The sequence below is a fragment of the Colias croceus genome, chromosome 23 (genome assembly GCF_905220415.1).
Source record: "Colias croceus chromosome 23, ilColCroc2.1".
In the NCBI taxonomy this organism is placed as follows: Eukaryota; Metazoa; Arthropoda; class Insecta; order Lepidoptera; family Pieridae; genus Colias; species Colias croceus.
Genome location: NC_059559.1, coordinates 2,543,432 through 2,557,211, shown reverse-complemented (window position 1 = coordinate 2,557,211; position 13,780 = coordinate 2,543,432). Strand labels below are relative to the sequence as shown.

The following is a 13,780-nucleotide window of genomic DNA, read 5'->3' as shown; positions in this document are numbered from 1 at the left end:
TAAAGTGAAACTTTTATTACATCGTCTCAAACTTTTTGGTCTGTGTAGAGTGTAGACTGTAGCGCATGTCGCGTGCGGCACGATACGTACGATAATTATCGTACAAATACGATAATTTTTAGTTAAATGTCTATAGTGTGAAAAAAAGTTTCACTTTTACCGTGGTTTTAAGGTTCGAGCACATTATGTCGGGCCGCAGCGACGCGGGACGGGGCGCATCGCAGCGCAAAATGCGTACTTGGCACATCATTGACGGGCCGGGTCGCAGCTCATTGACGGATTTTTAGTACAGTATACTGCCGGAATTTGCGTGCAACTGTACGTTATGGATAGCTCTGACGAAGAACTTTCGTTTTTTTGCCTGCTCTTAGAAGAAGAAGAACGGCATAGACAAGAAGTTCATCAAAAGAAAAAACGTAAAATATGGATACATCCCATTTGTTCTAAGAGAAAGATATTCGGCGAATACCATCATCTTTTCCCCGATCTTTTAGCAGATGAAGCCAAGTTTTGGGGATATTTTCGGATGACCTCTGATCGATATTTTCAAATCCTTGACATAATAAAGGAGGATCTGCATAAAAAAACTACAACTTTTCGTGAGCCTATCGGACCAGAAGAGCGGCTTGCGGTGTGTTTAAGGTAAGTTTCACTAAAGCGCATACCTAGTGATTTTTAATAATCCTTATAACCTCCCATTTACACAAATACTTATATGTAATTACGCCTTTATCCCTAATGGGGTTGGCAGTGCGTAAACGAGTTAATGCTGTGTAAATTGTATCTTAAATAATTGTTAGTGAGATCGTACGTTAGGGTAGTGTGTATTTGTCTTTTTAATATTTATATTTTCATTAAAAAAAAAACAACGAAATAAATAATTTCAATATTATATTATGATCACAAAATCACAGAACAAAAATCTTACCATTATTATTACCTATCAAACATTATTACCAAAAATATAAAAATGAAACATCTTAAGCTTATAAATCAAAAACAGTATTGTTTAGTTTAATATAATGAAAAATAAAATAAAATAACACAAAAATATAATACCTACGCAATTCGTGTACATGAAATGGATTTAATGGAAAAAAACATTTAATGCGTTATCATCAAGATCAAGACCAATTTCTTCCTGTGTGTTATTATTATTTGTATTCACATTTGTTGAAGTTGGTGTTATAATTTGGTTTGGAGGTTGCGCATATCTAAATCATTTAAAACACCGATTATGGGCGACGCGCTTTCTTGAGATAATTTTAATACATATTGTGGTTTAGATTTGTCCCTGAAAACCAATTCCTCTGCATCGGTAACTATTTTAAAAACTTCACGTTTCACACGAATTTGTACATCTTCCGGAAAATTTGAAACAGTTTCTCCCAAGTTCTTGAAAAAGTCAACTATTTTGTGAGATTCATTTTTCTGGGCCCTGTATTTTTTTTCTAAATACTCTTGCAATAACGAGTGTGTTGGTGAAAGCTGTGGTGGAGTATCTAAACTTTTAGAATTTCTTTTATAAGGACGAGGTGAAATGTCTTCTGAAGAACCAGGACGATTTCTTATAGTGCTTTGAGAAGTACCAGCACTTGAACCGGGGCTATCACGGCTATGATTATCATCTAAAAGACTATTATCCTCATTACTTGAGTCTTGCGAAACATTATTCAGTGGAAAATTTGAAAAAGTTTCATCCTCGTTGCTAATATAGGGGATAAGGAATGACAATAAATCTTCATATTTTGGTTTCTTCATATTTGTAGCAGCTTGTCCACTTTTTGTTTTCCTTAATTTTTTAGCGCGTCTGTAATTGTCTCTTACACGTCTCCATCTTTCTCTGCAAGCTGTAGCTGTGGAAGAAAAAAAATAGGTATTAGTAAAGTTAGAATAATCATGCCATTAAAGGACACCATTAAACATAACCTTATTGACTTGTATAAACGTAAGGATCGGCCAATAGATGTATGATGTTTGAACTAAATAGCTTTTTTTGTTTCAGATATTTGTCAACAGGAAATTCAATGAAGTCATTAGCCACTACTTTTCGACTTGGTGAATCAACAATTAGACAAATTATTTACGAGGCATGTACAGCCATATTTAAGAAGCTGTCACCTAATGTAATGCCCGTACCGACAGAAGCAGACTGGAAACGCAAAGAACAGCGTTTTAGAAGGCAATGGAACTTTCCAAATTGCATTGGGGCACTGGATGGAAAGCATGTTATTATAGAAGCACCACCGAATAGCGGTTCCCTTTATTTTTCTTACAAAAAAACGTTTACTATAGTTTTATTAGCCTTAGTCGATGCGGACTACCGTTTTACAGTCATTGATGTTGGTGCATTGGGTAAAAATTCTGATAGCCAAATACTCAATAACTCTAATTTTTGCAAAGCTTTAATTGATGGACAGTTAAATTTGCCTGCTGATCGTTTAATACCGGGTACAGACATACAGTTACCACATGTCATAGTTGGAGACGAAGCTTTTCCATTAACCAGACATTTGATGAGACCATATCCAGGAAATCAGTTGACAAATGACGAAGACAAGAAAGCTTTTAATTATAGGCTGAGTAGAGCTAGGCGTGTGAGCGAAAATGCTTTTGGTCTATTAGTGAAAAAGTTTAGAGTATACGAAAGACGTTTTTCGTTATTACCGAAACATGTTAATGTTATTATATTAGCTACTTGTTGTTTACACAATTTACTGCGAAACGACATGTGCTACTGGTCTGAAGAGGAAGCTCAGAGAAACGTGGTAACAGAAGCTATCACAGATTTGCCATATATTGGAAGCCATGCAGCACTTGACGCAATGTGTGTCCGTGATCAATTTAAAAGATATTTCGTATCTCAAACTGGTACCGTTGAGTGGCAGACAAGGGTTATTAGAAGAGGTATGCGAAGAAACTAATATCTTGACACTAAGGTGATTTAAGTGATACTGCCCGCTTACTTATAAAAAAACCGGCCAAGTGCGAGTCCGACTCGCATATGAAGGGTTTATTATTTTAAGGTAATTCATTAACTCGTTGTTTATCATATAACTTGGAATAAATACTACGTAAGTTTCTAAAAAAAGTGATTATAGTACATCATAATACAAGTGCGTTATGGTGGTAATTACATATTAAGAAATAAATACATGACAGTGTTTACTTACCAGATTCTTTCATTATATCCCCTATTTCCTTCCAAATATTGTCTCTTCTTTGTTGATCATCGTAATGAGGATCTTGCAAATCATAAAGTTCTTTGTATCCTTGAACTAAATTAATCAAAAGTTCTTCATTCATTTTTGTGAACACCAAAGTATCACGAAAATAATAAAAAATGCAAATATCGTGAAATGAACACGTGCGCGCGTGCACACCAATCCGCTTGCTATAGCACACTGTTGACGGGGCGCAGCGGGGCGGGGCGGGCCGCATCGCACTGACGGAAATCCGCCGCGCAAGAATGCGACCCGCTACCCCCCGGCATAGTGTGCCATAGCAAATACAAATTGTATAGAAGCGATTTGGGTGGACTTTTGCGCTGCGCCCCGACGCGCTGCGGCCCGACATAATGTGCTCGAACCTTTATAAAACCACACAACATTTTTTTACTTTTGACGTATATTTTAATATGCATATTTATCATTTTAACTGACCGGTAGACCTTAGGATGCCCAATCCTGGGTAAAGAATAAAGTTTACCGCGTCAGTTGCCTATATAGACTCATTAGCAGGACCTTCCTTACGACCAATGCATTTACAAAATAAAGTTATGTAATTTATATTAGCGTCCCTACAAGATACACACGAATACTTTTATAGCTCAGGTGATAAGGATGCCGTGGCAGAACAAGGCTGAACTATCCTATAGACTTTCCTTGGCAGGACCTTTATGGTGACCAGTTCTTTAACAAACAAGGGTGCGTTGTCCAAACTGTACAAACACGCTTGAACGACACAAATACACTTGTAAATTACAAAACCCTTATCGTTTATCAGTTTATCAGCTATCTTTATCATGCACAGCTCATGCGAACGGAATAGCATTGTGTAATACGGTGATAAGTGGTAAAATCTTTTCAATTATAACATTATTAGACGGTTTCACAATTTCTAGATATTCAAGCGTAGAGTGAACAGGTATCAGATCTTCTAGGGAAGCGCGTACCATCTTAGACCACATCTCAGCTTAACATCAGGCGAGATTGTGGTCAAGCGCTTCCCTATCGACAATAAAAACAAAAAAAATGTTCTGTTTAGCTTATCCTTCAGTTAAAAGGACAAAACGTGTTACGTGCTTCCTAATATTATAAATACGAAAGTAAGTTTAGTTTTCTTTCACATCGCAGCGGAGATGAAAAGATATTTATTTTATAAGAAACTTAGGAGCGTATAGACTAAGCACGAAAGTATAAAGCATTGTCTAAGGCTGTTTTCACTGTTGTGATACGAAGTCCTTTAAAAACGCGGGCTAAGTCAAAATGTGTTAAATAGATGTGGATAGTGGATACCACGCAAGTAAAACCACATGCTGCAGCTAGTTGTTAATTAAAAAAACAGGTCCTCGGTACCAGTCCTTGTATGTTAGACGAAAATATGGTAATCCCTACCAAAGCGAATCCATAAAACCCGTTTAAATTTAAGCCGGACTCAAATACGAGGTGGCTACTGGCTAATGAAACCATATTTTGTATCTTACTAACTTTCCGCCCGTGCTTCACCCGCTTTGCCTCTAACCTAAAATTACATACTAAAATCTTCCTGGAGAATCACTCTTCCTATTAAAAAAAACCGCATCATAATCCGTTGCGTAGTTTTAAAAATTTAAGCATACATAGAGATATAGGGACAGAGAAAGCAACTTTGTTTTCTATTACTTAGTGATAGTGATCTACCATTACCATCTATTTCATTAAAAAATCATCCAAATAGATACATGAATTCGTGAGTGATTGAGTCGCAAACATCCAAAATTCTGGCACACTTATAACCACAATATAAATCAGTTCGTCTCCTTCACTTTCATGCAACTTATCATAAGGAAGGAAGAGACAAACTGGCAATTACTCTAAACTTGGATAAAAGCAATGATTAATCTACAATGTAACAGGCTCGATGATCTCACTTTTAACGGTCAGCTTTCAAGGTTATAGTTTTTACGCTCGTTCAATTTATATTCATATAGTATTTATGTTTTAACGACTATTGTAAAAACAATAACGTATAATGTGGACATGTATAAAAAATGTAGGTACCGCAAATTTTTTTATATTAGAGTGGGCAACCTAGCTGATGGTTCCCTGATTGCCGATGGTAAGAGATCACCACCGCCCATGAATATTTGCAAAGTTATAGCGTCTACAAATGCGTTGCGCGCTTTTTAATGCACTTTTATTAGCTTCACCAGTAACACAGAAAACTGTGTAGTTAACCGACCCCTATATACCAACTAGATATTGACTCGATTTTGACATAATATTTTGGTTCTAAAGCGATAGGTTGCTGAATGTAGAATGTCACAGGATTTATATTACCGGCGAAGCCTGGTCGGACTGCTACATAATATTTATATGCAGAAAATACTCTATTCAAAAAGGAATTTTCGAGAAATTTTCACCGATCAATTACCGCTGATCTCACGGTATGTTTGCGATGCAAGTGTGCACAGCGCTATCGCGATCCGAAGGCCGTTGATAATGTTCCAACAATACGCTCGTCTTTTGACGCTTTCCATTCTTTTACGTGTTTAATCTATACATTAACCAGTGATATCATAAGTAGAAAGGTGTAGATAGATTTAAGATTACAACATGATCTTCAAAAACGGCACACTCAAGCACGCAGGAGTAGACTTCAAAATAAGATGGCATGATTGGACAATAACACGATCAAGAAGGGAAATTGTGGCTACTTAGATACGTTTAGACGTGCCAACCCCGAAGCGAATCTCTCACACCTCTTTCCTTATAATATCATGGACATTCATACATAAAAAAAATCGGCGAAATGCATAACGAAAGAATGCATAAGAAATGTTAAGCGTAGGTATCTTTCTAAAGCAGCACGATCCATCCAAATTGGAATACTCATTTTATTTTCAGGATATTTCATTACGGATAATCTAAAAAAATTGTGGTGAATAATTTCGAGAGAGTTTCCATTTTCGTAAGATTGCAATGATATCATCCTCTCAACGGTATTGAACAATCTGCAGCTTAGCAAGATTAAGGCACGGTCAGTGACGTAATAGGTGTACGGTATATAGCAGAATAGCCTTCGTACCTACATCGAAGGGCGAGTGAAATAAAATATATGGTTATTAAAAAAATTGCGTGTCGGAAGTGAAAATTCTTTGGCAAGATTCAAAAATACCAAAGTCGTCGGCTTACTCAATGACGTGACGGTTTTGCCTTGAAATTTTACTCTCAACGCGCCTAAAGAAATTTCACTTCAAAAACTATTATATAGGTAAGATGAAATAAAAAAATTATTGTATTATCACCGATGCTCGATAAGTGTACAAAGTTTGAATTAAATCTGTTTGTTTAAAGTGGGTCAAAAACGAATCTTACGAAGATGCAAACAGACAGGTAAGCAAAAGTAGTAAAAATATATTGTAATTCTTGTTATTTAGATTTCTATGATTGTAGTACAGTTAGTAAATGTAGATTTAAAATTATATATGATACAGTAGGTATGTATACAGTGTACACTTTTAAACTTAACTTTAATAATATCACCAAGTAACACATACAAAATCCTAATCTTTCTATACAAATATAGTAAAGCAGATTAGTTTGTGTGAACCCACTAATCTATGGGTATTACCAGACGGATTTGTAAAAATATTTTTCTATCTGGTAATCCAATTTCTTCAATTGTATTCTGTATATAATTTAAAATGAATCCTTATTTATTTTCGTCTTGCAAACTACTTAATAAAGTAACTAAGAAGATTCATATACAATAGGAAATGAGTAAACAAAAGTAGTTTCAATATTATTGAAATCCCAGTGTAGTATCCATCATACCAAAAATCATTAAAATCAAGCCATTCTCGAGTACAAAAAAAAAGTAATAACTTTCTTCTGAACATATAAAGAAAATATATAACACTCTGGGCTTTCAAAACAGTTGATGCTGTCATGATAATAATTGATAACCCAATTTGATGAGTCACTTAATATTTGACCCTTAATGAGATGTAGTTATGATGTAATGCATTCATAAACTGAATTTTTATTGGCGCGTAATTCAATGGTAGCCACGTGTTATTGTTATAACAAAGTTGTTCCTATTACAATACAAAAGAATATAATGTTACACTTTTTAAGCTTTGCGGCACACAATGTCAAAGGAAAGACAATATTCAAAATAATTATTCCGTACATTTTATTTTAGTGCACTCTTTAAAGAAAAACCGGCCAAGTGCGAGTCGGACTCACGCGATTCCTTACTATGGGGGGTCCCCCTTAATATATATATTTTTTAATTCTTAGTATTTGTTGTTATAGCAGCAACGGAAATACATCATTTGTGAAAATTTCAGTTTTCTAGCTTTCACGGTTTGTGAGATACAGCCTGGAGACAGACAGACATACAGATAGACAACGAAGTCTCAGAGGGTCCCGTTTTACCGTTTCGGTACGGAACCCTAAGGCTATTGCCAGCCTAAACACCAGATTGATGATTGAATCTTTATGCTAAGAAAAGCTATACCAAAGCTTCCATAAATATAGTTGTTAATATTTGTATCCTATCAAATGACATACTACCCAAACATATTCATTCTTAAGGTGGTTGCGGCCCAGGGGCGTAGCTACCGCCGTATGTGCCGTATCAATTATACGGGGCCCCCGCGCCAAGCGGGCCCCCAACGTGCGCTTTTGTGAGAAATCTTTACCCTTCCTAAGGGTCCCCAAACAAAATTTTTATACGGGGCCCCGCAAAGGCACGCTACGCTTCTGTTGCGGTCTTTTAGTTTCCTACAAAATATCTTTTAAAAACCATTATGAAGTAGCAGTAAGATTTTTCAGTAAATTTTGTCATCATCAGAATGAACAAATATACAATTAACAAAGCATCAAAATCAGACAATAACTTAAAATCAACATTTTTCAACCAAACTTTACCTCCATAAAAAATAACTGTATGCAATTTTTTTCCTACTTCTTAGAAATGAATTAAAAATGTTTATAAAGTAAAAAACCATAACAATCTGAGTCAACGACCCGCGGGTGAATTGAGGTCAATTGCGTTTGAAGCACTATTTAATTAACTAGATAATTATAAATATTAATAATAAATCATCTTTAATCCAATATTGATGTCTTGGAAAACTTTTAAATATAATTTTAAAATCATTAAGATAAATCAAATGAGTTTATCTATACTAATATTATAAAGCTGAAGAGTTTGTTTGTTTGTATATTTGTTTGTTTGAATGTATTAATCTCATTATCTACTGGTCAGTTTTGAAAAATTCTTTCAGTGTTAGATTTCCCATTTATCAAGGAAGGCTATATATCATCTCGCTAAGACTAACATGAGCGGAGCAATGCGGGTAAAACCGGGATACACCTTGTTTTTAAATATAATTTACACTAGGTCCCGCGGCTTCGCCCACTTTGACTTAAACCTAATAAATTATATACATAAACCTTCCTCTTGAATCACTCTTATCTATTATAAAAAACCGCAACAAAATCCGTTGCTAGTTTGAAAGACTTAAGCATACAAAGGGACATAGGGACAGAGAAAGTGACTTTGTTTTATACTATGAAGTGATACTATAGGTACTAGACAAAGCCTTCATTCTCATTAATATATAAAGTTAAACAGCTTAACAAATTACAAGTTATAGCCGTGAGTTTTAGAAACTGGTCCTTAATATTTTAAATAAATTATATATTCAACAGTTCTAGAGATATTTGACCTTAAATGGTAGAAATAAAATGTTCATTCAAAAAGTCAATGTCATATTGTAGAGGTCTAAGTTTTCACATAATATAATCAAACATAACTAGTTTCAACATGTGGCTTTGCTTCGGAAATACTTACATACTAAATTGGCTTAGGCAAATTGATTAAAAACTATTTTTTTATTAACTTTTTTTTATTTTTTTATAAAAGAAGGACTATATATTATGTAATAAATAATAAATTATTAAAATTCTAGTATTCTACAACCACTACCCAAATAGTTCGAGTTGCTAGTATATAATAGTAACTGCTCCGTGCGGTTTCACCCCCGTGGCTCCACTCCTGTTAGTCATAGCGTGATGATATACAGCCTATAACCTTCCTCGATAAATGGACTATCTAACACTGAAATAATTTTTCAAATCGGACCATTAGTTCCCGAGATTAGCGCGTTCAAACAAACAAACAAATTCTTCAGCTTTATAATATTAGTATAGATAAGATATAAAAATTTAAAAACTTACGGAAAATAGTTTTATTTTATGATTTCAATACTACTGAGAATATGTAATGATAAATTAAGATGAATTAATTGGTCTTACTTGACTAGATAAGCATCCAAGGTATGCAGCTATTCTTAGAATACCTTAACTGACCTAGATTTAAATAATTATAATATAAACACATACATTTATCCACTATGGAATTTTTAGTCTGATAATAAGACACATTTCCGTCATTATATGAATAACAATAAAGTTCTTACGTATATAAAATACTAGCGGTCCGCCCCGGCTTCGCCCGTGGTACATATTAACGTTTTCTCTACATAAGAACCATCCTCGTACTTCAAGGAATATAATAAAAAAAGAATTATCGAAATCGGTTCAGCCGTTCTCGAGTTATGGAATTACAACGAAAAGTGGCATTGATTTTTATATATTAGATTACGCTTATATATGTTATCTTTTAATTATTTTTTAATTCACTTTCGAGGTCACAACAAGTATTTAATCGTAAAATCGCAATCGATTTACAGTAATAATTATATTTAAACGCTGCAATATTAATCATTTAAATAAATTATAAGCGTTAAAATGTAATTCAATCCGTGATTATGTTCTGACATATTGCGTCGAATTCCTTCGAAGCCTACTTTCATCTTAAAAGTAGGTAAATTATCCGCACTTTCGAGTTCAATTAGAGTTCTTTAAAACTTTTAAAACTAAATAAAACTTGACAAAACTTACCTAAACTAGGGCAAAGATTTTCGTTTTGGTGTTTTCTTATATCAATCACATCCAAATCTTGTCCAATTCACTTATAAAATACGATTATCTCACTTAAATATTTTGACGCGATAAATATTTATTTTACAAACAAACTTATATGAAACTAAAATAACACGTTAAATATAGATTAAATAAATATTACTTTACAAACTTATGACACGAAAATCACTTGATAAAAAGTTTTACAAGTCCGCGTTACGAAATAAGTCGGCGTTTTTTGTCGAAAACATAAAAACTTGTAAAATACCTGTGCAGTGACAGGTCCCGTAGAGGGCTGTCGCGTCACATACAGATTATAAAAGTTGAACTGTTACACAGATATACATAAAAGTAAAGTATTAGCAAAATTCATTGTCATTATGATAATAATATTTGATATAATATTGCGAGCATTAAACCAACGGTTGGCTCCAATGGCAACCGATGTTATTTTTTTAAAATAATACATATTTTTATTAAAAAGTTTTAAATGTTCTGCACTAGGCTGCCCATTGTTTGTTATAAAATATAAATCTTTTAGTACCTACGCAAAAATCCCTTTAGAAGGAATTTAAAAATCCCTTTTTTTCTCTCGAAGGTTTTGATAGTATTAATCACAGAGTATTAATAATTGCAGAAAACAATCTATCAACGTTTGCGACACTATGTGGAAGTGCGAGTAATTTTCTCACGAATTCGTATACCTAGCAGGGGAAACATTGGAGACTGGTCCCCTTTTTGAATGTAGAAACGTGAGACGAAACGTGCTTCCAGAATTCTTCGCTGCTGTCAGAATCCATTAAGCGCCTTATTCACGGTCCGGACGTACGTCCCGCCAAGGTCATACACGATGCACGACGCATTCACGGTCCATCTCCGCTGTACGTCAGCTCAAGGCCACTATGCGCACATCAAGCATGGCAAATCTGCTGCAGTGTTGCCAACCCCAAGAATTCTTCGCTGCCTCAGAGCAATAAACCTATAGAGTACTTGTATCGAGCGTATACAATTTACATATATTTGTTTCTCTCTATCTAAAGAAAACGTCGTATGAAAGAATGAGACAGCTATAGACAACAAGCTACGTTTCAACATAGTCATGGCACCATTTTTACTATAGGAACGTATTTAGATAGATAGAAGGTGATAGTGATGGATGTGCTTCAATCGATAAAATCGTGAATGTATTTTGCATTTACGGTTTCGTGAAATAATAAATAAAAAAAAAAAACTTATAATTAATTTCAGTTGAATACATTATTTGTATATAATAAATGCGAAATTATGCGAGAATGGATGTTATTCTTTCACTGCGGAACCGATTACAATGAAATTTTGTACATACACACATAGGTTAGGTTTTATCCCTAGTATATTCTAAAAGAAATCTAGTATATTATAAAAGAAATTTTAAAACTTGAAAATATGTAATTTAAAATAAAGAAGGAAATGATGATAAAGTTAAAGGAGTGAGGAGAAAGGCACAGTCAGCATGAAGGAATCATGCAGCATTTTAACAAGTTAATAAAAGGACAGTCTTAATGAAAACATTTTCCTAACATCCTACTAATAAAGCGAAAGTTTGTGAGGATGAATGTTTGTTACTCTTTCACGCGAATACTACTAAACCGATTACAATGAAATTTGGAAAAATTACTTTTGATCCCGTAAATCCAACAGGAATGGGAACTATGCGGGTTTTTCTTTGAAAACGCATGTATATTAAGTATATATTTCAATAGTAGTTTCTCATCTATGAGAACTGTCATTTAATCAACCGTTTAATTTTCACATAGTTACACATTTAAAGTAACTTATGTGTAAAAAAATTCAAAATAAAAATTCACTCTCTTTAATCAAATGTATTTATTATCTAACTACAGGAACAAAAAAAAACGTAAGCGTAAGATTGCACAATTCTTCTAGAGTATCCATCTTGATAACACGCAGGCTCGAAATGCAGTGAACACAATATAGCAAATTGTGGCGGCGTCCAATCAACTCATGTCTCATGTTTATACCCATTTTTTATTTAGCTCTGGAAATCTAAAACAAAATGAATTTATTAATAATCTGAAAGAGAAATTAATAAACAACAAACGAAAACTAAAACACATAAGTCAAATAAAACAACCACGTGGTATGTTTTATTTTCCTGCGGTAAAAAATTTACATCTATTATTTGCAACAACAACTACATAATAGGTATAAATCTGATATAAGAAACAAAATAAATAAATCAACGTTAATATGAAATAGATTTTTTGTCATAAATCGATAATATACGCTAGATGTGTTACAACACTACGGTGGTAAACAAAATGCCAAACGTGATATTATTGTGACATTTTTTAAAAATTATTTCATTATTCTATATTCCACAACCCCATGAAGTAGGTAAATGTTACAGTTACAACATAAAATTACAAAAAAGCGCTTGATAAAACCTTCAAATAGGTTTAAAACATAAATATTTATCAATTTGCTGAAAATCACTTACCGATGGAAAGATATTTGCACATTGTTTTTATCCAAAACTCCCATTCGACTAGTGATAGCCGGTTGATAAACATACAATAGTTATTTTAGCACACTGACAAATAAAAAGAAACACTATACACTTTATATTTTCTAAATATTTCGTTAAAAACACTTGACGCACTGAGCCCACCAGCTGGTTGGAAAACAAACTGACTGCCGGCGCGCTACGTTTGAAGACAGTGCAGATACTCTATCGCTATCTCAATCTGGCTTATGCTGTTATTGACTAAGAGTAAGTAGATTAGAAAATATGTATTTGGTTCTGTCTCAATATAAGAACTCTATAGGTTTATTGCTCTTAGTTCGCTGCTGTCAGAATCCAGTATAAATAAATACATGCAACACCTTAGATTATATACCTGTGTAGTGTAGGTGTATAATCTAAGTGCAACACAGAACAAACAACAATCAGCACCGTTAATACGTAGTTATTTAGTTTTAACAACAAAACGACACAACACAGAAACAAATATTCAATTCATCGTCATCATTCATTCAGATAGGTAGACTGAAGTGAAAATTGGTAGATCTACCTAAAAGTTGGTAGAGTTGGTAACACTGATCACAGCAACTGTGTGATAACTGATAACACTGATCACTGTACAGCAAGCCTATTCACGATCGAGCATGCACGATGCATGATGCGCTTGCACGACGTTCGCGGTGGTGGGGGTGCTCGCTGGACGAAAAATTGGTCGTGCACATCCAGCAACATAATAATAATTATTATTGACGTACGTCAATACTATTCACGGTCGCTTTGCGTCGTGCATCGTGTATGACCTTGGCGGGACGTACGTCCAAATGGACCGTGAATAAGGCGCTTTACTTATATAAATAAATACATGCAACACAGAACAAATAGCAATCAGCACCGGCTTCTCCAAAGAGTATAACAAAGAGTAAGAGTATAATGTATATATTAATGTATATATAGGGCATAGAGAGCCCTCTTGAAGCATATGAAGGCAAACCTATTTGACTTTGACATGCGACAATGCGACCTCTGGATTTTGGGGTGAAAACTAATTCTATATACC

At 34.2% G+C, this 13,780-nt stretch overlaps 1 pseudogene; it reads left to right on the top strand.

Moving 5' to 3' along the window:
* The first annotated feature begins 169 nt into the window (after positions 1-169).
* Positions 170-3,172, top strand: LOC123702512 (annotated as a pseudogene).
* The last annotated feature ends 10,608 nt before the right edge of the window (positions 3,173-13,780 follow it).